Genomic DNA, 26,814 nt, shown 5'->3' on the forward strand with positions numbered 1-26,814 from the left:
ATACTTTCTTTCTTTTTATTGCTGAGTAGTATTCCATGGTGTAAATGTACCATAGTTTATTTAATCAATCACACATTGAACAACATTTGAGCCATTTCTAGTGTGGACTGCTACAAATATCGATATTTGTGTACAGGTTTTTCTGTGACTGTAAATTTTCATTTCTCTGAGATTAATGCCCAAAGAATACAAATCTCTGGGTCATATAGGAGTACATATTTAAATTTATAAATCCTAAAATGTTTTTTCATAGTAAATGTACCATTTAATCTCTTACCATCAATATATGAATGGTCCAGTTTTTTCACATCCTTGATTTCATTTGGTTTTGTCACTTTTTTATTTAGTGTAGAGATAAATCATTTTTGTTTCATTTTGCATTTCCCTGTGGTTAATGTTGCTGAGCATCTTTTTATGTGTTCATTTCCCATCTGTTTATCCTCCTTGGTGAAGTATCTTTTCATATCTTTTGCCTATTTTCTAATTGGGTTGTTTTTTTAATACTGAGTTTTGAGAGGTCTTTATATATTCTAGATAACAGTCCTTTATCAGATAAGTGGTATACACACACCTCTTTTCTCCTAGTCTGTAACTAGTCTTTCTGATCTCTGAACAAGGTCTTTCACAGAACAAAAGTCTTTATTTTGACAAGGCCCAAACTGATCTATATTTCCTTTTATAGATTGTCTTTTTGGAGTCACGTCTAAAGTCCCTTCACCAAACTTGCTTCCTGATGAATTTTTCAATTTTTTTCTAAAGTTTTATGGCATTACATCTCACATTTAAATCTATGGCCCATTTTGAATTCATTTTTTGTGTAAATCTTTACACAAAATTATAAAAAAATGAGGTCTAGGTCAAAGTTCTTATTTTTTTCTCTCTTATGTCCAGTTCCTGTAGCACCATTCCTCCACTGATGTGCTTTTGTACCCTTGTCAAAAATCAGTTGAGCATATTTGTGTAGGCCTATTTCTGAGTCCTCTGGTCTGTTGCATTGATCTGCGTGTATTGCTCTGTAACCACATTATCCTGATTGCTGTAGCTGCAAGAAATGACTTAACACTAGGCAGACAGAGTCCACCCACTTTAATTTTTAAATATCTTTTACCTGTTCTAAAACTACTTCCTTTCCACAAAACATTTTTAGAATAAGCTGGATTGTTACCACAAAAAACTGCTATCGATAGAAATTGCATTAATAATGAGTAAATTAGAATTTTGAGATTGCATATGTAATGCTAATTTAGTTAAAAACGGTAATGGCATTCTTAAAGAAGACAATTTAATTTCTTCTGTAGTCTCATTCTAGGTCTTATTTTCTAAAGTGGTTCCTATGTTTATAATTTTTAAATCACTGAACAAATATTAATTGGTCATTTCTCTTCAGATATAACTTGGACATCTGTTTTTCATGGCCAAAATTGAAACGTCTTTTCCATAGGAATAACACATTCTTGATTTTGGTGTATAACTTTCAAGTTCTAAATCATTGTTATGTTTTTGAATTTTAAAATTATTTAAAGAGTTCTTTAAATTATTTGAAGAGTTCTTTATAGAATTTTAAAAGACCCTCCCCCATTAGATTTCTCTTTACAGGACTCCTAAATTTACTGCCTTAATGAAAGTATGGTTTACCTCTTCTGTTGTTTTAAACAGATGCATTTCCCCAAAGAGCAAAATAGAATATGCCCCCAAATCTTTGGGGTTTAGGTTGTTGGAGCTCAGGATGTGTTTGTTAGTCATAAATAGCAAATCAAAAGTTTTTAAATGAGAACTTTTGTGCATTCTCATGCTTTGATCTTTGATGCTGAAAACTAAAATCTTAAAAATTACAAAAAGAATCTGGTAAACCTCTTAATTTTAAAAAAAGCATTTGAAAACTTACTATTAGGGATTTAAAAAAAAGAGAAGAGGACTGTTAAACTGATGAGAGGAAGAGAAAATGTCACCTTGTTGCTTTTGGGTGTGGGAAAAGGGAATGAGATCATGCTTTCATTTCTGTCTTGCTTTCTCAAGATAAGCTTTTCTACCCTTCTTTCTGCTTCATGGTTCAGGGTGGAAGCACCAAAAAAAAAAAAAAAAAAAAAAAGAAAAAAAAGCAACCTGGCTCTCTTTCCCATCCTGTTTATATTCTAAATTGGCTTTTATTGTTTTAATAAATATATCACTGGCAGCCTATAAACATGGTATTAAGTGGTTACACTCAGAAAGCAGGAAATTGAAAATCACAGTCCAGTTATACTACCTTAAACACAATTAACACAATTACTTCTCAATAAGGAAAACTTACCTATATTATAGAAATGTAGCTCATAGTTTTAATATAATTATTACAGTGAAATTTACTACTAAGTATTGTCTTCAGAGTTCCGAAAGGATAAAAGTGTGATCTAAGAGTAGTAAGTCAGGACATCATTCAAAAATAAAGGTATTAGGCAGTTCCTGTAAATATAAAAGAACTAATAGAAAAGAGAAATACTTCAAAGTGAAATTCAGTCAATTGAAATATAGGGCAGTATTAAGATTTTAAGAATTGAGGAGTCTTGGTAAAAGGATGTGTGATGATCATTCAGTCTATGTAAATACAGAACTAATACTGAAAAAAATTAGCACCACTAATATCAGTGATTTTTTTCTTCCCCACCTACTCCTAACTTTGTTTAGATAATAGTCACATTATAGCAAAAACTATTTTCTGATGGAAAGAAAGTGTAATTTAAGGAAGAATGCAGTATAATGGTACTACTCACCATAAACAGATACACCAACTTCTTTCTTCCCATATAGCTTATCAGCATTTTAAAAATTTGGTCTAATGAGAGACTGTTTAATTCTCATTCTCTAAAGCAGAGAACTCTCAGAGCCAGTGAGCCTACTATAGTCTACCCCATCAAAAGAACCCTGCTAATGGCTTTAGCCAATTTCTGAGGTAACAGTACCTGGGAGAGGGATAAACTGGGAGAAGGAAGAAGTTACTTTGTATGGATGACTTTTTGCTAACAATGAGTTTTAGCAGGCAAAGGACACAAAAGCCATTTGATTTGTGGCAGAATTAATTAGGATGAGACTTTTTAGCTGGACCAGGTTTACCAGACTGCCAAATAAAATACTGAGCAAGCAAGACTGGTCAGTTACAATTCAGTCTCTAGAAATCTGAGCCAGCAGGAGTGTTATGTTTATGGATTCAGCTTCATCCTTGAAATACAATTGGGGTATCTCAGCAAAAATAAAAGTTATGGGGTATCTCCCAGACATTTGAATAGCAAAGGCATATAACACTGTGTAAGACCGTGGTTATTTTTGCAGCCAATCTTAAGGATAAATCTACATTGTATTCAGGATGCTGTGTTGGGCCAAACTTAACAATGACCATTATGTGTAGAAAATAGCAACCATTGTTGTTGCCCTAAGCTTTCTCTGGAGATTAAAAAACATTTTTAATTAACCTAATAAAACCCTAATGGCAACATAACCAAAGATTAACATAACCAGAGAAGAGTGGATAGAAGCAGAAAACCTAGTGCAATTGTTGAGTTATCCTGGCAAAGGAACCCTAAATTATGTGAAGCCAGTGACTGTTTTCCTTGTCTGAAAAAGCCATTCCAAAACTATAAACACACACACATGTTTGGATTATTCAGATAGGTCTTTAAGATGGCTGTTTCATGACAAGCTCCCAAAGAAATGGAATTTATCTGTGGTGTGTTTTGAAAGTGTATATGTATGTGTTTGCAAGAATTAAGGAAAGAATTAGACTGACAGAGTGCCTAGTGGTCTTTAAAGTGACCGTTGGCTACCTTAAAGACATTTTGTTAGACAACAAGGCAACACTTTTCCTCTGGAAACATGTCTCCACAATAATAGTGGAAGTCAGAAAGTATTCCACATGCAAATATATCTGAACCTCTTCATGAATGTATTTAACACTTTGAAGTGATAGCTACATCTGGTAACAAGTATAAACCAGCATCTTATAAACTCTGGCTTCATGTTACCACTTATCTGAATTAGTCATTTAAGGGGGTTTTATAAGTCTTGCTAAGAACTGACAAGGTTAATCTTGGGCTAGGGCAGGCAGGCAGGAAATGCTGAAGCAGTTCTTCCCTTTGAAGGTTTTGTGATTGCTTGTGAGGTCAAAAAGTAGTTGTTTTAAAGTTAAGAAAGCTAAAGCATTGAGATCATGACAGCTAAGTGAGACTTTTTTTTTCTTTGTGTAGCAACTTTGAAGAAAAACTTGATAAAATTCAGAGTTCTTTATACTTTCCATTCCACTTTTCTCTGAAATGCCTTTATTTTCTAAAGTGGAGAATTAAAAAATCATTTCAGCTGCCAAATATGATAATGAATTCAGTGCCACTAGAAAGATGTAACCTACCATTTCTTTGGCTGGATTAGCTCTCAAGAATCATTCTATTTTGTAGTTTCCCCAATAGGAGTAGATGTCTTTTATGTTTATTTATATGATTTGCATTAAAAGTGCTACAGGTTTATTCTTGATTATGTAAAACCACACAGCCAATGACAGTGAATTTAATTCTTTTAGGATGCAATGTTATTATCACATATTATTTAACATAATTTTTTTTCATTTGAAAGTAAAAATTTATTCCTGAATTTTTTTCTTCCATTTTGTTGAGACATAATTAACATACAGCATTGTTTAAGTTGAAGGTGTACAGCATAATGATTTGGCTTACATACCTCATGAAATGATGATCACAGTAAGTTTGGTGAACATCCATTATCTCATATAGATACAAAATATAAAAGAGGAAGAAAAAAAAATTTTTCCTTGTGATGAGGACTCTTAGGATTTGCTCTCTTAACAACTTTCGTATATAACACACAGCAGTGTTTATTTCTCATATTGTACATTACATCCCTAGTACTTATTTATTTTAGAGCTGGAAGTTTGTACCTTTTGATTACTTTCATCCAATCTTTCCTCCCCCACCCTCCTTAACAGACACTTATTGAGTACCTACTGTGTGCCAGGCACTGTTCTCAATACTAGAGATAGATTGGTGAAAAGACAAATCACTGACCTTAATGGAGCTTAATAAATATTAAAGATGAAATAGAGGATTTTTAAATCCTTTAATCTGTCACTCAGATTTTAAAGACATATATTGAATGAGTTTTGAGAACTCTTGCACATTTTGCCTGAAGTTTGAACAGGGAAAATTTGACCATTTGCTTGGAATATATGGCAATAAGCTGGAAGATGATAATTAAAGCAAATTATTGTTTTGATTTTTGCTTTTATTTTTCATTTATCAGTGTTACGATTAGACCCCTTGAGTAACTGAGGAATGTTACTGATTTAACTTCTGGATTTCTTCTTTAGAATGATCTTGATTTATACAAGGGGGTGTGAATAGACATAGTAATCTTGAAAATTAAAATAAGGCACTTATAAACACTATCTTCACTCATTGGAAGAATTATAGAATACTTAATATATTTAATGTTCACCATGGAAAGTGGATGTATTACTCAGTTATTTTTGCCTATGTGAGTAGTACAAGAGCTGACTCAAAGGAGATGACATGATGGTTCCTGTCCTGAAGTGAAATAAGATGATGGGGTTGTGGTGGAAAAATGATGTGGTCATGCCCATATTTGCTCACATCTCTTGTTCATTTCCTTTTATAGAGGAAAACCAAAGAGAGTCTCATTTCTTATTTTTTTTAAGTTTCCTTTTTGTATTTTCTTTTCATGTCATTTTCCTTTTTCCCCCTTCAAATTGCATTATCATAATTTGCAATTCATTGGGTCAAGTTGTGCTTTGAAATACTGTAAGTACCCCTTAGAATGGCCATAGTAGAGACATTATACCCATTTTAGGCAATTGATTACATATATGGACACAGACATCCTGAGCTCCTTGGGTGTAAAAGGCAGGTTTCATAAATCTTTCTATTTCCTGATGCCATCTAGTACAGTGCGTTTTATAGAGTGGATGTTCATTCAGTGTTTGTGCAATGAATGAATATGAGCCAAGAATTTTATTTTTGTTTTCCAAAATACAAAATACTTTATAAGCTCAAGGAATTTTTAAAATACTTATTTTTATGGAAAATTTTAAACATACAAAATAAAATAGCATAAGGAACCCCCTCAGTTTCAACAGTTTATCAATATCTGATGTTCTTATATTTCATCCTTTCTCTCCACTTCTTTTTTTTAATGATTTTAAAAAAGATTTATTTTCTTTATTTGACTGCATCAGGTCTTAGTTGCGGCATGTGGGATCTTAGATCTTCATTGTGGCATGTGGAAACTTTTAGTTGCAGCATGCAGAATCTTTAGTTGCAGCATGTGGAATCTTTAGTTGAGACATGAGTACTCTTAGATGTCACATGAGGGATCTAGTTATCTGACCAGGGATAGAACTCAGGTCACCTCCTTTGGGAGCCTGGACTCCTAGCCACTGGACCGCCAGGGAAGTCCCTCCCGTTCGTCTTTATTGTTGTTTGGGATTTGCTTTAAAATAACCTACTTATTATTTTACACACAAATACTATAGTCTTTTTCATTTTTAATATTTTAAAGTAGTAATAATTTCTGCATTTCATACAGAGTTTAACTTTCAAACCCTTTCTTTTCTAGTGTATGTGTCAGAGAAGGAAACTCCTGTTGATTATAAGAAGAAAAATCCATTTGCTACATATAAGCTGGATATTTTTAAGTAGTTTTGTAACAAATATATTGCCTTTCTTAATCTTTTAAAAATGTATTAAAAGCTTCTAAAAACTACACTATCATGATAAGCCCTTGTCTCAGGGACATGAACCTGATTCTGCAAAATGTTCAGAATTGATATTAATGAATTAGTTTTTCTTTTAACAATTAAACAGCACAGAACACATGTTAAAACTTATTCTGGTAATTGCATTCTCAGTTTTGAAATGTCTTGTTAAACACCTATGGATTTTGTGCTTTTTTGTTTCTCTAAAATTGGATGACTCCATCATAAATATTAGTAAATAAAGCACCAGTTATCAATAAAGAAGTATGCCATCGAGTCCCTTGGAGATCAAAGTTACTTGTTTAGTAACACTAAGATGTTCTCTAATTTTTCAGTATACTGACAAGAGCAATAGTGGGTAAAACTGCTGGTGCCTTAGCATGCAAGGCAGCGGCCCCACACTGTATTATTAGTCTTTGTATTCAACACCATACCCATCCTGTTCGAAAAAGACCTACACCATATAGTTAATAAATGAATGTTCTTGATTAAGCAGGAAAAAATGATTTTTCTTAAATCTCAACTCTTGGGTATACATCTTTTCAATACTCTGTGTGATGAAATGGAAGTACATAAAACAATTTCTGCTGCATATGGATATACAGTGATTGTCCTGAGGAAAAGCACTTGTGCAGTTGTTTGAATTGCAAGCTAAACTAGCTGCATTTTTAAAAAAACAAAATGAATTTTACTTAAAAGAGCAGATGACACAATAACTGATTATTCAGAGCTGAATATTTTGCAGATACATTATCAAAAGTGAACCGTGTGCTAGTCACTGCAAGGAAAACAACTGAGGGTATTTGTTGCCAATGATAAAGATTTCAAACAAAAATTCAAATTCTTGAAAACTTGCATCAGCCACCATGCATCAATACTTTGACTTTTCTGATGAGGTTGGGGGTATTTTTAATGAAAGTGACTTGTTAGATATTGTAAAATGAAGTGTGACAACATTTGGACGATCTGTATTAGTTCCATATGATCCGTGCATGATGTTATGAAATCAAGCATTTAAAATCAATCAATCAAGTAAAAGGTCCATTTAAACTACAAGACAAACCAATGGGTTTTAGTGTAATAGTATGAAAAAGTCATTGATTTGGTATCAGATTCCACACTACAACTAACATTTAAGAAACTACAACTGCCCCAGTTTTGGCGTGGTATTAATAAGAAGAATATCCACAATTGTCTGGAAAAGCTCCTAAAACACTTCCTTTTTCCAAACAACATGTCTGTGAGAGGTCACATTTTCTTCCTATACTTGAATCAAAACAACATTGCAACAGGCTGAATGCAGAAGCAGATATGGAAATCCAGCAGTCTATTAAATTAAACAAAAATGTAAACAATATCCTCTTCTCACTTTTTTTTTTCCTGTAAAATCTTTATTTCTTTTTGGTTCAGGGCTTGGGTGAGGGCCCCAGGGTGGTTAAAAAAAATGCCTAGTGACTGCTGGGAGTGGTTCAGGCAGCAGCCCTGACTTCAGGGGGATGCAGAAGGGCCCCTCAAAGGCTCTAGAGGCTCCAATTGTACTTGAGGGTGAGCCCTTGGAAGAGCTACTGGCTCAGCTTCACATCCCCCCACCCCGTCCCCAGTCTATGGAGGTTTGGATGGGGCTGATCAAGTGGTTGTAATCTACTTGATGAGTTTCATTTACTCCTCCAGGAAACAGCTCTCTAGGAAGTCACAGGGATTGGGGTCTGTGCAGTCAGAACGTAGGGCATGCAGGTCCACAGTGTCTGGCTTAGGTTCTTCTCCAGGGCCGTGGCAGTTTCCTTATTGTCCAGAGTTCTATTCCATTCATCTTGAGGACAGCTTCTGCATGTCCTAGAAGAGAGCACGGGACACTGCGCTGGTTTTGCATTTTCAAGAGATGCTGTGCACCCTTGCCCTTTTCCACAGTGGACTCATATGGAAAAAGTTGTCCACGCCCTCCAGAGCCACATCTTCGCGGTGGAAACAAGCCCAGAGAGAGGTAGGTGTAGGGGGTGCCAGATGCAGGATGACCTAGTGGTTGACCGCAGCTTTCATCTCAGTGGAATAATTCTGACCAATCTGGGAGCTCATGGTTGACAAGCAGTAAGGAGCAAAACCTCAAAAAAACAAAAACAAAAACGGTGTTGACTGATTCCAGAGGCCAAGGATGGCAGAGTGGTTGGTTCCTAAGATTACGACTGGAAGAGAGGTTGAGGTTGACCAGAGTCTGGGAAAGGGGGCGTCCCTGTATCTGTTGTGTCCAAACACTGCTGAAGCAAGAAATATCTACAGGAGCGCCACATGCACTGCCTCCCCCCACTAATTTTTTAAGGTAGTTTTCATTTTCTTAAATGTTATTTATATTCAGATGCAGCAGGTTTATTATTGTTTTTAAATAAATATCTTTAAAATTTCCTAGTTGTAATTTCTAATACAATAATAAACACTGATTTAACCAACATATTCAAAAGCTCTTTGAAATCCTCAGGTCCTGAGGCCAAAAAGTTTAGGAGATGCTGAGTTAATTGGGTTTTTTGGTTTGTTACCTGTCCTTTCCTGTTTCCTTTCCTCCCCTACCCTTATTTTTTGAATGAGAGACCCTCAGAATAGGAAGGTGTGGAGCACATGAGTTATTTCTTTATATGATTTTAATAGCTATGAACAGAACACAGATGTCTTCCCCCATTTCATTGAGATACAATTAACATATAAAATTGTATTAGTTTAAAGTGTACAATGAGATGATTTAATGTATGTATATATTGTGAAATGATTCCTACAGGTCTAGTTAACATCTACCACCCCACAGTTTCACCTTTTTTTTCCCTGTGATGAGAACTTTTAAGATCTACTTGCTTAGCAACTTTGAAATATACAATTCAGTATTGTTAACTATGTATAGTCACCATAGATGTCTTCCAAATCAGTTCCTTATCCCATGTGTAGTTCTATTGATAATCTGTGGAGGACCCATGCTTTTAATCCTTCTATTTATTTCAACCTTTTGTTTTAGGGCATTAAGATAAGGTATATAATTTAATATGTAATATGACATCCTATTTTTAAATGTTGATTACTTTGTTATGCAAATACAGAGCCAACAAATATTTTCTGTTGGAGAGATACCCCTTGGAATATTGAAATTAAGATGTTCTTGTGGCTTATTCCCTCCCTAAATCATCACGTAAACCAGATCTACTTGATTGTTAAAACTGACACATCCACTCAACAGGAAGTTTGTGTACCTAAGACTGTTCCTAGTATAAATTTCCTAAACTTTCTGATATTGCCCCAAATTACAGTAGCAATATCCTGCATCTTAATTTGATACCTGTTTTATGTTAGATCCCTTTGCATTATTTGTTTGTTTGTTTTATAACTCATGAAGATGGGTAAAGTCCTGTTCCATTAAAGAACAATAGATGAGTGTTATTGAGGTGTGGCATTAAGTACAGTGGGAGAGGCCTCCATTGTACGTGTCACACATGGAAAGAATATACCCAGTACTGGGTGTGGTGGGGAGAGGATGACGTTTGAATGAAAGTTGGAAGGGACTTTAAAAATACTACATCAAGGTCTTGTGTCCTAACTGTGGATTACACCAACCCATCTATGAAACTCATGAAACTTTGGGTGTGCCTTTTTCCTCCCTTTCCACCCAGAAGGGTGTGTAGATCCACAGGTGCATGTGTGTGAACTTTTAACTTTATGGATTTGTTGGTAACATCTGAGAGAGCATGAGCTTTACATGTACAGATAAAACATGGGTTGGTTTCCATTGGCTTTCCCCAGCCTTCATCAAGATGGATTTGGAACGCAGTATAAAAGTTGTTTCATTCTGTGGCCTGATTATAAAAATGTGAAATGTATTACACAACTCTTAACACCATTTTCTATTCCCAAACCAGTTCTCATTATCCATAGTAAAAACAGATGCTGTTCACACATATAGTCACACACATACACAAACACAAACACTGATGCCATCCTTCCTCCAGTCCCACACACCTGTGCATAACTCTTATGATGAGACATTTAGAAAATTACTGAAACTGGCTGAACTACTGATGGGATACAACAGTCTTAGGAAATGTCCTGGTATTTTACCAAGAAGTGCTTGCTCAGTTGCTTAGTCATGTCTGACTCTTTCCTACTCCAGGGGATCTTCCTGACCCAGGGATCAAACCCACATCTCCTGCATTGGCAGGCAGATTCTTTACTGCTGCTCTTTCTGGGAAGCCCCTTACTAAGTAGAAGACTTCCGTTTTTAAAGGGAGTATCCATTCCTAGAACTTTTGTCGCAATATTTTGCTGTCAAAATGAATTCTATTATGTTATGCTGCTGCTGCTGCTAAGTCGCTTCAGTCGTGTCTGACTCTGTGCAACCCCATAGATGGCAGCCTGCCAGACTCCCCTGTCCCTGAGATTCTCCAGGCAAGAACACTGGAGTGGGTTGCCATTTCTTTCTCCAATGCATGAAAGTGAAAGTGAAGTCGCTCAGTCGTGTCCGACTCTTAGTGACCCCCTGGACTGCAGCCCTCCCAGGCTTTTCCATCCATGGGATTTTCCAGGCAAGAGTACTGGAGTGAGGTGCCATTGCCTTCTCCGATGAATAGACTTTAAAATCAGTGCTTGGGTATTGACAGATTTCACTGTGATCAAAGATTAGCCTTAGTGTTCAGAAAGCTAGAAAGCATACACATTTCAGATGACCATGAAAGTGAAAGGCAAGGGATCTGTTTCTGGGTAGCATGATCATTGAAGAAATTCATAGTACTTGGGACAGTGTTGTAAAGTGATAAGTGTGGCCAAATAAAAGGTAAGGCAGGGAAAACCCAACATTGCTGGCCTGATACTGATACTGTTTTCTTAGTGGAGGCAATTGCCTGTGCCCCAGTTTTCCCTGGAAAAACCTGATAATATATACATGGATGCCCTTTCTTCCAGTTAGCTCAAGGCGCTTGAGCATAGCTTACTACCCCACATAATCCCTGACTGGCCACAGGCAGCTAGAGCTATCCTTGTTTCACAGACGGTGAAACTGAGACCTGGCAAAGTTGGAGAGGCTTCCTTTAGTGAGTCAGCAATGAAAACAGATGGAAAAACACGTCCTCTGGCTCTGACGCTCTATGCCTTCTGTTTTGGATTGTGTTGCCTTTTGATATTTCATGCAGTTTTTGTGATTGATGAAATAAAGTGCTTGCATTAAGGAGATAGAGTGTAATCCAGTGTCTGTTAATGGTGGTTAGTGATGAGAACAGGAGTACACTCTTGCCTCCTAATGTGATGTGTCCCAATCCTTTTTATAAGCGAGTATAACATGAATCGTCTCCTTATTCTGAGAATTCAATATGTTATCTTAAAATGCTTCACTTTGTTTTATATTATTTACAAAGGACTGGCGGATCTATTATCTCACTTTCATACTTGTTAGGTAGATAGAGCAGATGGTATTATGCATATACTATACCAGATAGATGATAACAGTGGCTGCCACTTGCTGAGCACCTTGCTGGAACCAGACCCTGTTATGTACTTATCTCATTTAATCATCATCAACACCCTTTGAAGTATGTGGAATTAGCTCTACTTTTATAAATATGAACCTGGGGCTCAGAGAAGCTAAGTTGTGTGATCAAGGTCACACAGATTTCAAGTCTGTCTGATTCCTAAGACCCTGATGCTCCCATTGCACTCCATTTCCTTTCAAGTGACTGACTTGCTCTATGTCCATCTTAGACATGGTCTCCTGAACCTAGGTCAGTACTCGTATTGATTTATTGTTGTCTCCCATAAAGGGCAAGAACTCACAACTCACCAGTTGCTTCATTGAGCAAGTAACTGATTAGAATTGCTAGACCAGTTAAACAAATTTCAATAATAAGCATATAGCAGTTACCACATACCTAATGCTTACCATGTGCCAGGCTATGATCTAAAATTTGAACACACATTAAATCATTTAAGCCTCACAACAATGTACAAAAGTTATTATTAAGTGACATAGTTACTATTATCATCCCTGGATGAGAAAACAGGCACAAGAGCTTAAACAGTTTGCCCAAAGACAATGTAGAAAATTGTGGAGACAAGATTTGAACCAGTCTGACTCCAGAATGCTGAGATACTCAACAGTACTGCCTCTTAATAGAAAATTCAGTTCAGCAAGTGCTAGCTTAGTTCCTATATGCTGTGCTGTGCTTAGTTGCTCATTCAGGTCTGATTCTTTGCGACTCCATGGACTGCAGCCTGCCAGGCTCCTCTGTCCTTGGGATTCTCTAGGCAAGAATACTGGAGTGGGTTGCCATGCCCTCCTCCAGGAGATCTTCCAGACCCAGGGATTGAACCTATGTCTCCTGCATTGCAGGCGGATTCTTTACCCTCTGAGCCACCAGAGAAATCCCTTCCTATATGCTACGCTGGTAGAAAATACAATTCTTATACTTAATAGGTTACATTTTCAACAGCAAACAAAATGTAAATACTCAAGGCAAATGCTCTGACATCTAGTATGTGGCATGTAAGTCTTGTATGAAGACATGAATAAGTATGGCTCAAGATGAATAATAGAAAGTTAAAGTGGTCTGGGACAGTTAATTTGCCTTTCTAAGTAATGTACTTTCCTATGGACGACTGACTTGGCCTCTGGGGGAGAAGCTGGTTCCATGTGTTCTAAAATAAGCAGGTTCCTTGGCTAATGTTCAAACTTTAAATAGGTATGTGGGTTACAGCTATTTGACCTGAACCAACTTAAAATTCCTTTGTGTTTTTGCATGATTTCAGCAGAGCTGAAAAAATTCACTTTTCTCTAAATGTTGTGAAGTTCAAATTTATTAATACTTGGCAAAATACTGTGAGGCTGACAGGAAGGGGATTCATAAGTATAGTATCATTCCTTTGTCAGGGTATTCTTTCTCTAGCAGGAAGTGTTATGACTTGCTCTGTAAAGTTGCAGTTGTAAGAAGAATGTTGGGTTTCCAGATTGGCAGTTCTGGGCGTGGGAGGTTCCTTCTATTAGTACTGTGAGAAACAGGTTTGCTCTCGTCCCAGAAGGGGAACTATTTTAATATTTCATTGGGCTCTAACTTTTATAGTATGGAATATTTAAGCAGAAATTGAGACATCTTGAAATCCATATTATGTGTTTGAGTAGTTACACATTTGGAGACACTTTCTAAATCTTATGTATTGAAATAGAAGCAAATTTGTTTTAAAAGAAAATTTTGAAGCTTAGAATCTGACATTTTCTAAATATATATGTATATTCTGTATTTTCTTTATTTGGAGAATATTTTAGGGACTTTTTACTTTTAAAAAATTGGTTTTGTAGGCACTTCACTGGCAATCCAGTGGTTAGGACTTTGTCTTCTAATGCAGGGGGTGCTGGTTCGATCCCTTCCTGGGGAGCTAAAGTCCCACATGTCTCATGGCCAAAAAACCAAAACATAAAACAGAGGCAATATTGTAACAAATTCAATACATGCTTTAAAAATGTTTTTAAAAGTTGGTTTTGTAATCCTAATTATATAGCTGTTTCTATCTAGTCAGATGCCCAAAGGTTTAAATGACAGATCCTTACTTTAATCTTGGAGGTGGGGCACAAGGGGATGGATTTACAAATGCCATTGAGCCCTGTTAAATGGTTTTTCAAAAATCTGTGACATAGAAGTTGAGGGTAGCTATCATGACAGAATACGACAAACAGTTGTCCTAGTGTTTATTCATACTTTCCAAAATAAATTGAAAATCACTGGTGATGAGGTTTTGATGGTGTTAAATAACATAGTAATGATACTGATTTCTGATGCTCACAGACTCCACTAGGGATTTCTATCACATAGTGGTCATATAAGCTTTATTTCTCTTATTTCAGAATAGCTGGTTATATAAATCTCGACTCTGAATCAAGGGTAACCTCTTAGTTGTTCTTACTACAACTCAAATGAGTAAAAAGTGAAGAAACAAAAGAATCTAGTTTTCTCAATTAACAAGTACCTTATTTGAGAACATATAAGCAGAGTATATGACACTACAAGAGGCAATTTCAATGACTAATAGAACAAACTTTCAGTTTAGCTCAAAGTCTAAGCTGAAATTTTATCTCTAGTGATTCTGAGCTGTACATCACAATATTTTGTTTTGAATTAACTAGTCTGATCTTGCCTTGTGAGAGATATATATCTGAAGGTTGCCCTTGGCTGCAGTGTTAATTTTCACTGAAAAGAGGAGAATGGAAATACTCCTCAGGTATGAAGGTTAGTTAATTTCATTAGAAGCAGATATGTCTTTTCATAAATCATTCAGATATTTTTGGAAAGTGTCAAAGTTTACTTAGGCAATGAGGAAGGGATTGGACCTTTTAAAAAAAGATCGGGATGGGGAATACATGTAAATCCATGGCTGATTCATGTCAATGTAAAACAAAAACCACTACAATATTGTAAAGTAATTAGCCTCCAACTAATAAAAATAAATGAAAAAAAAATATGCTATTTCAATCCAAGGATTTAATGATTCTTAGCTTTGTAAAGATGGAGGAGAGGTATAACTTTGTTGTATCTTTGGGCTTGATATAATATTCTTCATAACAGGAAATGGGGGCTTTTTGAATATGGTTAAGAGGTACATTAAATGCATACAACACTCTTGTCTGGCAAGAATTTAAAGAATGTCTTCAATATGACAATTGATTTGACTGTTTCTGTTGGAAAAATTATTAACTTATTTTTAAATAGTCATTGCTTAAACATCTTATCTTTTTTTACTAAGACAAAAAGAGGAAAGGAAACTTTTACTTAAAATGGAAGTATTTGATATTCCTCCAGGAAATGACACAGGATTGGGCACTCTTTGGGGTTTAAGTGACTCATAGATATCGGTACTTGAAAAAAAGATCAATTAGAATCTAGCTTATGCTAGATTCTAGAATAGAAGAGAGTTATTTCCAGAAGGTGAACTCATTTAATAGCTACGTAGGGTGAAATCATCCACTAGATGTCTGGGGTTTGCTTTAAAATAATTCAGGGAAAAGAGAGGGGATGAGAAAGAGGGAGAGGGAGAGCACACAGCTGAAGAGAGGACAGGTAAAGAAAATCAATGGGAAAATCCTGATAAATGTTGAGTCTCAATGATAGGATTGTGGGTGTTGTACACTTTTCTCTTCTGTATATCATAATAAAAATTTTAAGTATAGCTTTAGTTTGCAGCAGTTTACATCTATTTCTAAATGATACTTTTATCTGTAAATTGCAGGTTTGTCAAAACATGATGTGTATTATTGTAAAGGTGAAATGTGCTGCTTGATTGTCAAAATTGTTGCCAAGCAAAAACTGTTTCTGAAAGAAAAAAAAAAAACAAACTTTGTTTGACTTTCAGTTAAATTCAAAGGACAGGTTGCAAACATCTTGAAGAGTTTTGTAGTATCTTGAAGTATTAAACAGGAGTAGACAGTTAAATCATGCTAACAGGCCAAGTGCATGTGAAGAATGTGGGCGCACTATTATGTCTGAAGTGTTTTGTTCCCAGGTTTCTTTACAGAGTGTGCATTTTTGAAACCACGCGAGACAGCTATTTCGCCTGTATTTTGTTTGTTCCCTTTCCCTACCTGCCAACATCAATTTATTCAACAAACATTTTGTAAGGGCTTATTGTGAGCCAAGATACAAAGTCAAATAAGATACCAGCCCTGCTTTCAAGGAACTCACAGCCTAGCAGAGGAGATAGAGAAGCAGTTGGTTATCACACACTGAGGAGGGTACCGGAATGGGGGAAGGGGAGTCACTGGTCAGCAACCAGAACCCTATGCTGTGTCTCCTTTAAAACAACACAGACACAACAGTTGAGGTGGTTTAATTGATTGTAGGTATTGGAGAAATAGGGAGAAGACTAAGATGGCTCAGTTTAAGTCTGTGTGCCCCTGCCCCCATGCGTCACTGTACAAATAACAGCCTCCTTGGCTCCCCTGTCCCTCTTAATAAACCTTCATTCACCCTTCTCTTCTGCATCCGTGGGCCTTGGTGGAGCAGCATACGCACAGAAGATAGCAATCTCTTTTTCACATCAACTAGTAAGCTAATGTTTAAGTGTCCTTGACATTTTTGGATCCAACCAAGGCAAAATTGCAGTTATATGCAGGCAGTTACTTGGCATTGGATACAAGGGAGAGTTAGCCTTCAGTCCGTGATAGAACCTTCCAAAGTTCATTGCTCAATTAATTTGGAATTTGAAATGTATTTTGTCATGTAAATAGTAGGTACGATTTTTTTAAGGTCACTTTACAGTTGTCCCTGAAATGGTATGCTATGTCACCAAAATGATGTTTTCCGGGTTTGTATTATTAGGATCTAAAGGAATTGTAGAAACATCATTGCTAAATGTATCCAAATCAGCCAGCTGTTTTATTCTCTAGTTCCCACTCCTGTACAGCCTAACAGCATATATAAGTGTGTGTGTGCATGTGCATACACGCTCAGTTGCTCATTCGTGTCTGACGCTTTTTGACACTATGGACTGTAGCCCACCTGGTTCCTCTGTCTATGGAATTTTCCAGGCAAGAATACTGAAGTGGGTTGTCATTTCCTTCTCCAAGGGAACTCCTGACCCAGGGATTGAACCTGTATCTCCTGCATTGGCAGACAGATTCTTTACCACTGTGTTACCAGGAAAGTCCATATATAACAGTGCTTCATGGTAAAATACTGTCTGTTTTATTGGGAGTTATCTAGCGATGTCCTCTTGTGTAGTTTTACCAATTTGTGGCTGAAATGTCAGGTAGAATTACCAGAGGTTCTAGGCCAAAAAAGCAACCTAGCTAAGCAAAGTATGCGCTACTTGTTGAATTTTGCTTTCATCATAGAAGCTTGTTCTCTACTTGACTGTAATGAACAATTTTTAATAATGCTGAGGTGCTGGAATAATAAACAGTAACATATTTCACCACTTATTATGTCTGCTTTCACCTTTCCTAAACTTTCAGGGCTAGGAACCTGTGACTCAAAACAGGGAACCTGTGACACAGGTGAGACCATTTAGAGAGTAACTCACTTGTGACTTTAAGAGCAACAGATGATTGAGAAAGATGATATCAACCCTTAAACTGCTACAGTTACTCCTTTACCAAGATTCCACTAAAGTTTTCTAAAAGGAAGCAAACAAAACTCCAAGCTGCAGTCACTTTGAGAAAATAAGCTATAAGGTTAAAAACTAATCACTAAAAACAAACAAACAAACAAAAAACTATGGGTACCACAGTGATGGCTGTTGTGTGTTAAAAAAAAATCTTATACTCAAAATAAATCACACTGATACTTGAGTGTGTGCTTATATCTATACTAAATTATTAGCACTGATACAATGAGAATAGTTATAGTAGTTAGCATATAAGAGGCTGAAATTAAGCGATATTAAATACAGGGAAGCAGAAACATGTCATATATAGGAATGAATGTGCCGCAAGAGAAGGTCAGCATTTTTGTCCTTATTTTTAAAAAGTCTGGCCTGTTTTTTGGTCAGTACCCACTTAACACCAATGTTTTGAAGAAAGAATGTTTAGAATGCTTTCATATATAGTCCCTACTGAACCTGTTGCCGATAATCTGTATGTTTTACACGGTTCCAGTTTTGGTGATTTCAGTTCAAGGATTAATTGAATCCCTTCTTTAAATAATGAAAATGAATTAGCATTAGCTAGAAGGGTCCCTATCTTCATTTTCTGGCAACTTTTTATATTTCTCAGTATCATGGTCACATTTGTTAAAAGTTTTGTTTTTTTGGCTGCACCTGGCAGCATGTGGGATCTTAGTTCCCTAACCATGAATCAAACCCATGCCCCCTGCAGTGGAAGCACAGGGTCCTAACCACTGGACAACCAGTGAATTCCTGGTCAGGAATTTTTAAATTATTTTCCATAGGGAATAATAGGCATGTGCCTTCTTTCCATAAAGCACTGTGTAGCCTCTTCGTTTTCATTTTTATTGTAAGAGTAGTTAATTACCTTCTCTCTCACATACTCTTTTTTTTTAAATTTTACATTTACTGTACATCTCTGTTTTGGGCAAAGTCACTTAACTACCCTAAGTTTTTGTTTCTTCCCTAATTTCAGTAATCATTGGATATTGGGAATACTGGGAATTAACACCACCCTCAAAACATTGCAGTTGGTTGGAATATGTTTTGAGGCATACTTCTGTACCCAGAGTCCAGCAAAAGATTATCATTGTGGGAATATCCGAGAGGAAGATGAAGTTTAGATTCTGTTCTTGAGAAATAAACAATCCTGAAATAAGACATCAGAGCAAGTAATTAGAAAAGTATTTGTGTGCTGATGGTGAAAGAATGGTTGTCTTTGATGGGGGAAGATTATTCTCTTTGACCAAGTTTGAGGATCTGTGTGGAGGAGGCAGATGAACTGAATCTAGTAGGATAATGGATGTCCCAGCCAGACTGTCCTCATCCACTTATATAACTATAGGAGGATGTCTGTGATTAAATTGCTGAATTTTGTGGCAACATTCTAAATCCTGTGGGAGTTGAAGAGAAAGATCAGCAGGGGTGTGTAGTCATTGGGAAACATGGTTTGGGAGAGGATGAGGCTTCTGCTGAAACTTGAAGGATGAGTAGAATTTGGATAAGGAGATAAGAGGAATAAAGCGGAGGGCATTTTTAGTCTGAAAGGTAGATAATAGAGAGAGGGAGTTCTTACTAGGAGGGAGAGATAGAGGTAGTGGGGTCAGGATAAAACAGAAGGTACTGATGTAGGAGTCAGTAGGACATGTTCAGGAGGATGGTGCATGCTTATGTGTGCTTAGTCACTTCAGTTGTGTCCAACTGTCTGCGAGCCTATGGACCACAGCCTGCCAGGTTCCTCTCTCCATGCGATTCTCCAGGCAAGAATACTGGAGTGGGTTGCCATTTCCTTCTCCACAGGAGGGTGGTAGTGATCAAAAAGCTAATTTTGAGTGTTGTTGAAAGGTTAAACTGGTTAGATGTAACTAGTAGGAACGCTAGAAGACCCGGGATACCCGGCAAAGTTTAGACAAGCCGTTTCAGCATAATAATTATAGCTTCCTGAAATGAGACTGACATGATCAAAATGGTTGTGAATCCTAGATGTGGACCTTTTTTGATTCAAGGTATTTACTGAGAGGGAACTCTGCTCAGTGTTTTGTGGCAGCCTGGATGGGAAAAGAGTTTGGGGGAGAATGGATACATGTAAATGTATGGCTGGGTCCCTTTGCTGTCCACCTGAAACTATCACACTAGTTAAATCGGCTATGCCCCAATACAAGATAAAAAGTTTAAAAAGAAAATAAAAGATTTATTGAGAATACACTTGTGTCCCTGTGTTGTGCTAAGTGCTGTGGTGAATACAGAGATGAGTAAGCTGTGTTACTACTTAAATAAGTTTATAGTCTTGTTGGGGAAATAAATTCATTCCCTAAACTGTGATTGAGAAAGCTATAATACAGCATAACAATTGAGAATGCTGACTTTGGTGTCAGGTGGAGTTGGGTTGAGACCTAGGTCTTCCTCTCTTGAGCCATGTGACTGGGCAAGTTATTCAACTTCTGTAAGCCTGTTTGCTTTACTGTAAAATGGAAATAACAGTATTACGTGGTTCACAGAGTTTTTCTGAGAAGTAACTTTACATAATGTATAGCACAGTTCATTTAAATAATAAGTCCTCCATAAATGTTAGCTGTTATAATATAAACTTACAGTGATATGTTATTATATTATCTTAATTATGATTATTACCCACTCTGTAGCCACTGTGAGAGGGGCTGGGAATATGAGGATGAAGGTGAAGCAGTCCCTTCCATCAAAAAGCTTTTGTATAATAGTATTAAATGTTATCCTTGTGTGACTGTATTTTCCCATTCAAAAGTTAGTACATATGATCTGACAGTAAGATATGTAAAATTAGAGCTATCTGAAAGGATTCATGCAGACTGTAATAGAAGAAAATATATAGTTTTGTGAGAGTCCTGGGAAAAGAGAATTTTTCCCTCAGGTGGGGACCGTCCAAAGAGGCTTTCTCAAAGATTCTTCTGAAGAGTAGATGGGAGAGTAGATTGCCCTCATTGGGGCAGAGGTTATCTTTATAGACTGTGATTCCAGGGTGTTCAGCGCATGTAATGGGAAGAAACATTGGAAGGATAGACAGGTATCAATACAGAAAAGTGTGTAGGGTTCTTGGATGTTGTGCCGAAAAGTTGGGACTTGCTTTCATAGGGAATATACCTTAGGTCTACTCTTCAGGAAGTTAGCAGCATAAAGATTACATAGAAGGGAGATAGGACTGTAGATAGATAGTCTAAAAGGTCTTTAGAAAAATCTAGACATGATAAAGGGCTATGATAATCCAAAGAGTCTAGTGATTTACTTCTATCTCCCTTTGTTTCTTGTGACCAAACTTCCTGAGTTTGTAAAGCTGGAGACTGAGGAAAGTTGAAAAGGAGACTGAATTTGACAGCAGAGGTGTTCGAAAAGGGGAGAAATAACATGGCAGTAAGTTCAAATGTAGACACTTAGACTTTCCTGATTGGGATTTTCCTCTCTGACCTTCCTTCTCCCTTGGCCGGAAAGTCAAGTCCAGATTTTGAGTCTCAGCCTTCTAAATTAGACCCTGACTCCTTCTGCTCCAACTGTGTTTGTCACAAACCCTAGGCACAGTGCTCCAACCACACTATCTTTCTCTAGCGCCAGAATATCATCTTCTCTGTGCCTAGAGTGCCTTTACCAGTGATATATGTCTGAGGATGTCCTCCTTATGTTTTAAGATAAAGTTCAAAAGTTACCTTCTCTGGAAAACTTTTCCTGAAGTCCATCACTGTCACCCCACCACTCAGTTACTAGCATGATGGCATTAATACTATGTCTTTGTTTTCCATCTTTGTCTCCTCTGGACAGTAAAGTCTTCTAGAGGAGACTTTGGATGCTAAATCTCTATATATGCAGCACCCAACACGGTGCCTGGTACATACTAAACATTCACTTAAGGCTTGAATATAAATGAATAAGTTGGGTGAGTATGATAGACATTCAAGCTGAAATCTTCGCAAGTCGTTTGGAAACATGTCACTAGAGCTTGAGTAATCAGAGCTTTGGGTGAGCTTTAATTCAGAGGGTTGCATGCCCATCTGACTTGGAGACTAGTGCTGTTGACTTACCAGCTAGGGAGGAGGCACGGTGGCAGTTTCTGTTGGTACAGTTAGGTATGTGAAGTGTGGGTGTTCTGAAGCATTGGCTGTTTTGGACAGAGGAAGGTGACAAATGCACAGATACAAATAATGTATTCTTCCATGTTTTATCCACCTTCTCTTCTTCATGATTTGAACTTATCAGCTTAACTGTGTGTGTATGACCAAATCGCTGATTTTAAGTCATCAGCCTCACTTTCCCAATTCTGTTTACCTGCTAGTGGCTGATGAATAGCCCCTGCTTTTATCTTTTAGTTCCATTCAATTTCAAGAAAAAAATACAAAATTCATAATCAATTCTTGATTATCCATGGTTGATTTTCCCACTGTGTGTGCCCTGCTGCCCGAGCCACGGTTGGTTGTGATTGACAGAGATTAGTAAATTTAGTCTGCTGCATTCCTAAAGTGAATCGCTTTAGGGGATGAAAACGGGCTCGCTCTCTCTCCCCCCCCCCCCCCCACCCCGCCACACCCCTCCCGCCTCCACCCCCCATCAAATGCCTTTCAGAATTTGAGTAATTGTTTCAGGTAGTTAGTTGTAGGTACACCTTTCTCAGCAAAGATTTGTATTCAGGGTTTAAGTATAGTTAAATGACCCAGTGGAGTGGTTTCGTAATTGCTGTATTGTTAGTCAAACGCTGTAATTAGGGATGACTTCATAGGCATAAGATTCCTCTATGGGTGACGCCCTGAATTCAGACTCAGTTGTATACCATATCCTTTTATGAAAAAACAAACAGACAAGGTTTTGTTTGCTTTTGTTTCATTCCCTCATTTAAAAATCTGTTTTCCTGTCTCTCGATGTTTAAGGAGAGAGGTTTGCTTTTTTTCTGCTGTTTTTCCCTTTATAGAGAGAAGGCCAGCACTGTAGCTAGGGAGGAAAACAGAATTTGGGACAAAGTGCTCTGCAGATGACAGAATTCAGAAAAATGGAGAAACCCTGGAAGCTTTTATCTTTGATTGGTATTTCATTTGGCTAAATTTAAATGGAGGGAAAATATATATTTCTTTCTTTTTTTTTTAAATATCAGTGCCTGCTCTCTCTCCAAATGAAGTTCATTTTTTGTGGGAAGACAGACGGGGGAAAAGGACACATTTCAACATATTTCAACAGTCAGACTTTCTTTTTGCTTACCAATGACATACTGTGAAATTTTATTCAGCAATAATAGTTACTTTTTACCTCTTCACCTTTCATTTTTCATTGCTCACAGGAAAAATAAACTGCAAAGTAGGAAGAATGTGACAGTATTGACAAGCTGTTAACTATTTTTTAAGTGGTCCTGATATAAAGTAAAAATTGGATTTAAAAAAAAAACTCTCCTGGCCATTCTTCAAGTTGTGTTTAGAAACTGGCCTTATGCAGGAGCCAAATTGACTCATGGGTAAATAGTGGCTGACAAATTTTCATTAGTCCCAGCCTTCTTAAATTACCTTGACTTAAAGGCTTATAGTTTTTATATATGAAGGAGATCTATCATACTCTGCAGTTGATAATTATAGGGCAAAAGATATAACTTTTCGTATATTTTATTTAGAAGGTTCTTAGTAGAACTCATGCCTTATATTTATACATAGCCTCTTAATTACTTAGGCATTGATTTGTTTCTCTTTTTCTTTCATTAAGGATTTGAAGTTGCTGTATAATGCTTTATGGTTTATAGTGTGCCTTCACATGCCATCTTTAATCTTCATCAGGACCCTAGGGAAGTAGTTACTATGGCTGTTTTCAAAGGAGGAAACTGAGGCTTAGAAAGATTAAATAAACAAACTCATAGACACACTGCTAGGAGGTCGCAGAGCCGGGATACTGATTGATGTCTTCTGATTCCACATCTCTCAATCTTCCTGTGTTAACATACTACATCCTTGGGTGGGGAACAACAGTTTGCTGCAAGTATTCAGGATTCAGTCAAGGTGTTTATTGGGCAGGAATCATCTGTTTTGCTTCCTAAACCCCAATCTGGGATGTTTTACTTATTTTGAGAGAAAGAGTACAATGAATGCCCTATAAAGAGGGTAGAGCTTTCAGTAATTTTAATTTGTACAGTTTCTAAAAATCTGATGTTCCTGGCAGTCTTCCCTAAATTATTTAAATGTGGTATTTTCTTCCAGGATAGTACTTAATTGCTTGATTCCATCAAGTACCCATAAGCAATCTTAAGGAAAAACCTTTTTTTATTCATAGTGGGAAAAAATCTGCATTAAATAGCTAATTTGAATATTATGGTTTTTGTCAACTGAGGTGTATATTGTGAGGCTTTTAAACTTTACATTGGATTTCTTAGTTTTAGTCCAGGTGCTTCAGGGTAGCATTTATTTATTTACGTTCAAATAATTATAAATAAACAAAATGGAGTTTATTTAAGTGGGAGACTCCTAAATTAAACTATGTTGTTATCCTGAACTAAACAAATATTCTTTGTGTAATATATGCGTGTTACAGTTCTTTTCATTCTTAGTTGTGCCTCTTCTTGTCTCCTGTAGCTGAAAAATCTGAGCCATCAGTGTAAAAGGGGTCACTTTAGGCTTTCATGATGGTATTTAGACAGGAATAAGAAATTAGGAAACTTGAAAGTGTATTTTGGGTTTTTTTTTAATGATGTGTTTTATTAATTTTTTTTTTAAGTAAGCATGTGCCTTGAAAGCATTTCTATGAGATGTATGTATACCCTAATTTTTCAGGATGAACAAAAGTGCTACTTTTTTGGCCTGCTTGAGATGAAATTAATAATCCTTAAAGTCTTCAGAGGCTTTCCCCCGTCTGTACCTTTTATTGCAACCACTAATTCACTTTGTGTCAAATTATAATTATCTACATCTTTGTCTTCCCCAGATTGTAAATTCTTTGAGGGCAGGAACTAGACATATAACAGAGGCCAGGGTAAAAGTGTATGAGGATAGAAGTGCATATGTGTTGAGGGATGGGTATAAAGAAGAGGGAAGAGGTTTCTACCCTGTTAGCCCTGCTGCCTGCAAAGGAGAGAACTGGGAGAGAAGGACTGATTCAGAACCCACTGGTTGGCCAGAATGAAAGGTGCTGCAGGTTGGGGTTGGGGGTGGATATGGGGTGGGTGGGAGGTAAATGTCCAGAACCACTTTTGCCTAATTTTCTGTTTTATAGAAGTGATATAACAGTATAAGAATAATACATTCTTTAAAAAAACATATATTTTAGATTATTATTGACTCACAAATTGTCCAAACTAGATGGAAACTTTAGAAATAAAGGAGAGGCCACTTGTTTTCAATTTTCTGAGAGTCTCACTTTCAAACTTTCTGTGCCATTGTTCTGTGTGATGTCATTACTAGAGAGGGGCAATTATTTCACATTGAAAACATGATTACTTAAAATATGTGTAAAGAAAACTAGAGTGAAACCTGTAGAGTATTTTGATAATCAGAAGTGTTGAACATCATATTAGTAAAGTATAGAATATTTTTAAAAGTACCATCAGCAGGTTGCAGGCTAACTTAGGCAAAATCATTTTTTACTCTCCAAATCTTGAAAATGACTGCCTTCGTATCCAACTGAAGATCTTTCTTTACCCTATAGATCCCGAGACTGCTCTGAAAGGTGTTTTTTACACAGCTTATCTACTGAGAAGTTGTCCATCTAGTGACATATTAACACTAGAGGTAAGAAGCTTTATGAACAGACAAGTTTTTGAAAAGTCTGCATTTATTTATTTTTTTTTAAATATGAGTCATTATAAATGTGAATTGTATTAGGGTGGAAACATAGTGAATAGTATCATATGGTCATTTAAAATCTTTGCAGGGATTTGAGAAACCTGAGTTTGAATTCTAAAAGGAATAAGAATATTTACCTCAAAAGACTGTTATGAGGGTTCAGAGAATTAGTAGGAATATGAATTTATCTGATGTAGGGCTTGGCACATAGTTGTTGAATGGATGAATTTATGAAAGTACTATTTTGTTGAGTCCCTTACTATATGACTGGGGCTGTGGTTAGTTCTAGAAGTGACAATGGTGGGTGTGCAAAAGACAGATGTGGTCCACTCTCTTTTGAATTCTTCTGTATTAAATATTAGGCATCATGACAAACAGAAGAGTTGGCAAGTAATTTTTTAACTTTTAATAAAAATGTTTAAAATAAATAAATATAAGATCTCAAATTTGCTTTTCATATAGTTTTTGAACTTTAACAGGCAACACATTTAGGGCAGTGAAACTATCCTTATGATACTACAACGGCATCCATTTTGTATATACAAAATGCATAGTATGTACAACACCAAGAGTGAGCCTAATGTGAACTGTTGACTTAGGTGACAATGATGTGTCAAAGAAGGCTCATCAGTTGTAACAAATATATCACTGATGAAGGATGTTCATAATGAGGGAGGCTGTGAGAGTGTTAGGGCAGGGGGTATATGGAAACTAAATTCTCTGCTTTTTGCTCAGTTCTGCTAAAAAGTAAATTTCTTTAAAAAGATTATGTATGTGAAAGTTGCTCAGTCATGTCCAACTCTTTGTGACCCCATGGACTAGAGCTTGCCAGGCTCCTCTGTCCATGGAATTCTCTGGGCAAGAATACTGGAGTGGGTTGCCATTTCCTTCTCCAGGAGTTAAAAACATTAAATGAGAAAAAAAAAGAAAAAGAAAAAGGCAACAAATAATCATGTGCACTTCCTTCTGTCTAAAAGTTGTTAATAGGTTTGTATGTGAGAATTTTCCATTGTAGTACAGACCTCCTTTTTCAGTTGCAGGAATCAGTCAAGATTTTCTGTAAAGGTCCCCTCATAAATATTGTACGCCAAGAGGCAAAATAAGAATATTGTATTATTAATCTCAAGGATTTAAATATTGTTTCCACAAATTTTTACTGACAAAATTCAAAAAATAATAACTATTTGA

General features: G+C 36.5%; 1 protein-coding gene across 2 annotated transcripts in view; it reads left to right on the forward strand.

Moving 5' to 3' along the window:
• Positions 1–26,814, forward strand: part of PLS3 (plastin 3) — a 90,329-nt gene that overhangs the window by 15,464 nt on the left and 48,051 nt on the right. Inside the window, exon 2 of one of the 2 annotated variants that reach the window (XM_043895372.1) lies at positions 25,490–25,572. The exons of the other annotated variant lie outside the window; for it this stretch is intronic. The gene's annotated coding sequence lies outside the window, so the exon portion shown is untranslated. The remainder of the gene's footprint in view (positions 1–25,489; positions 25,573–26,814) is intronic. 2 annotated transcript variants of the gene reach the window in all.

The sequence above is a fragment of the Cervus elaphus genome, chromosome X, assembly GCF_910594005.1.
Source record: "Cervus elaphus chromosome X, mCerEla1.1, whole genome shotgun sequence".
In the NCBI taxonomy this organism is placed as follows: Eukaryota; Metazoa; Chordata; class Mammalia; order Artiodactyla; family Cervidae; genus Cervus; species Cervus elaphus.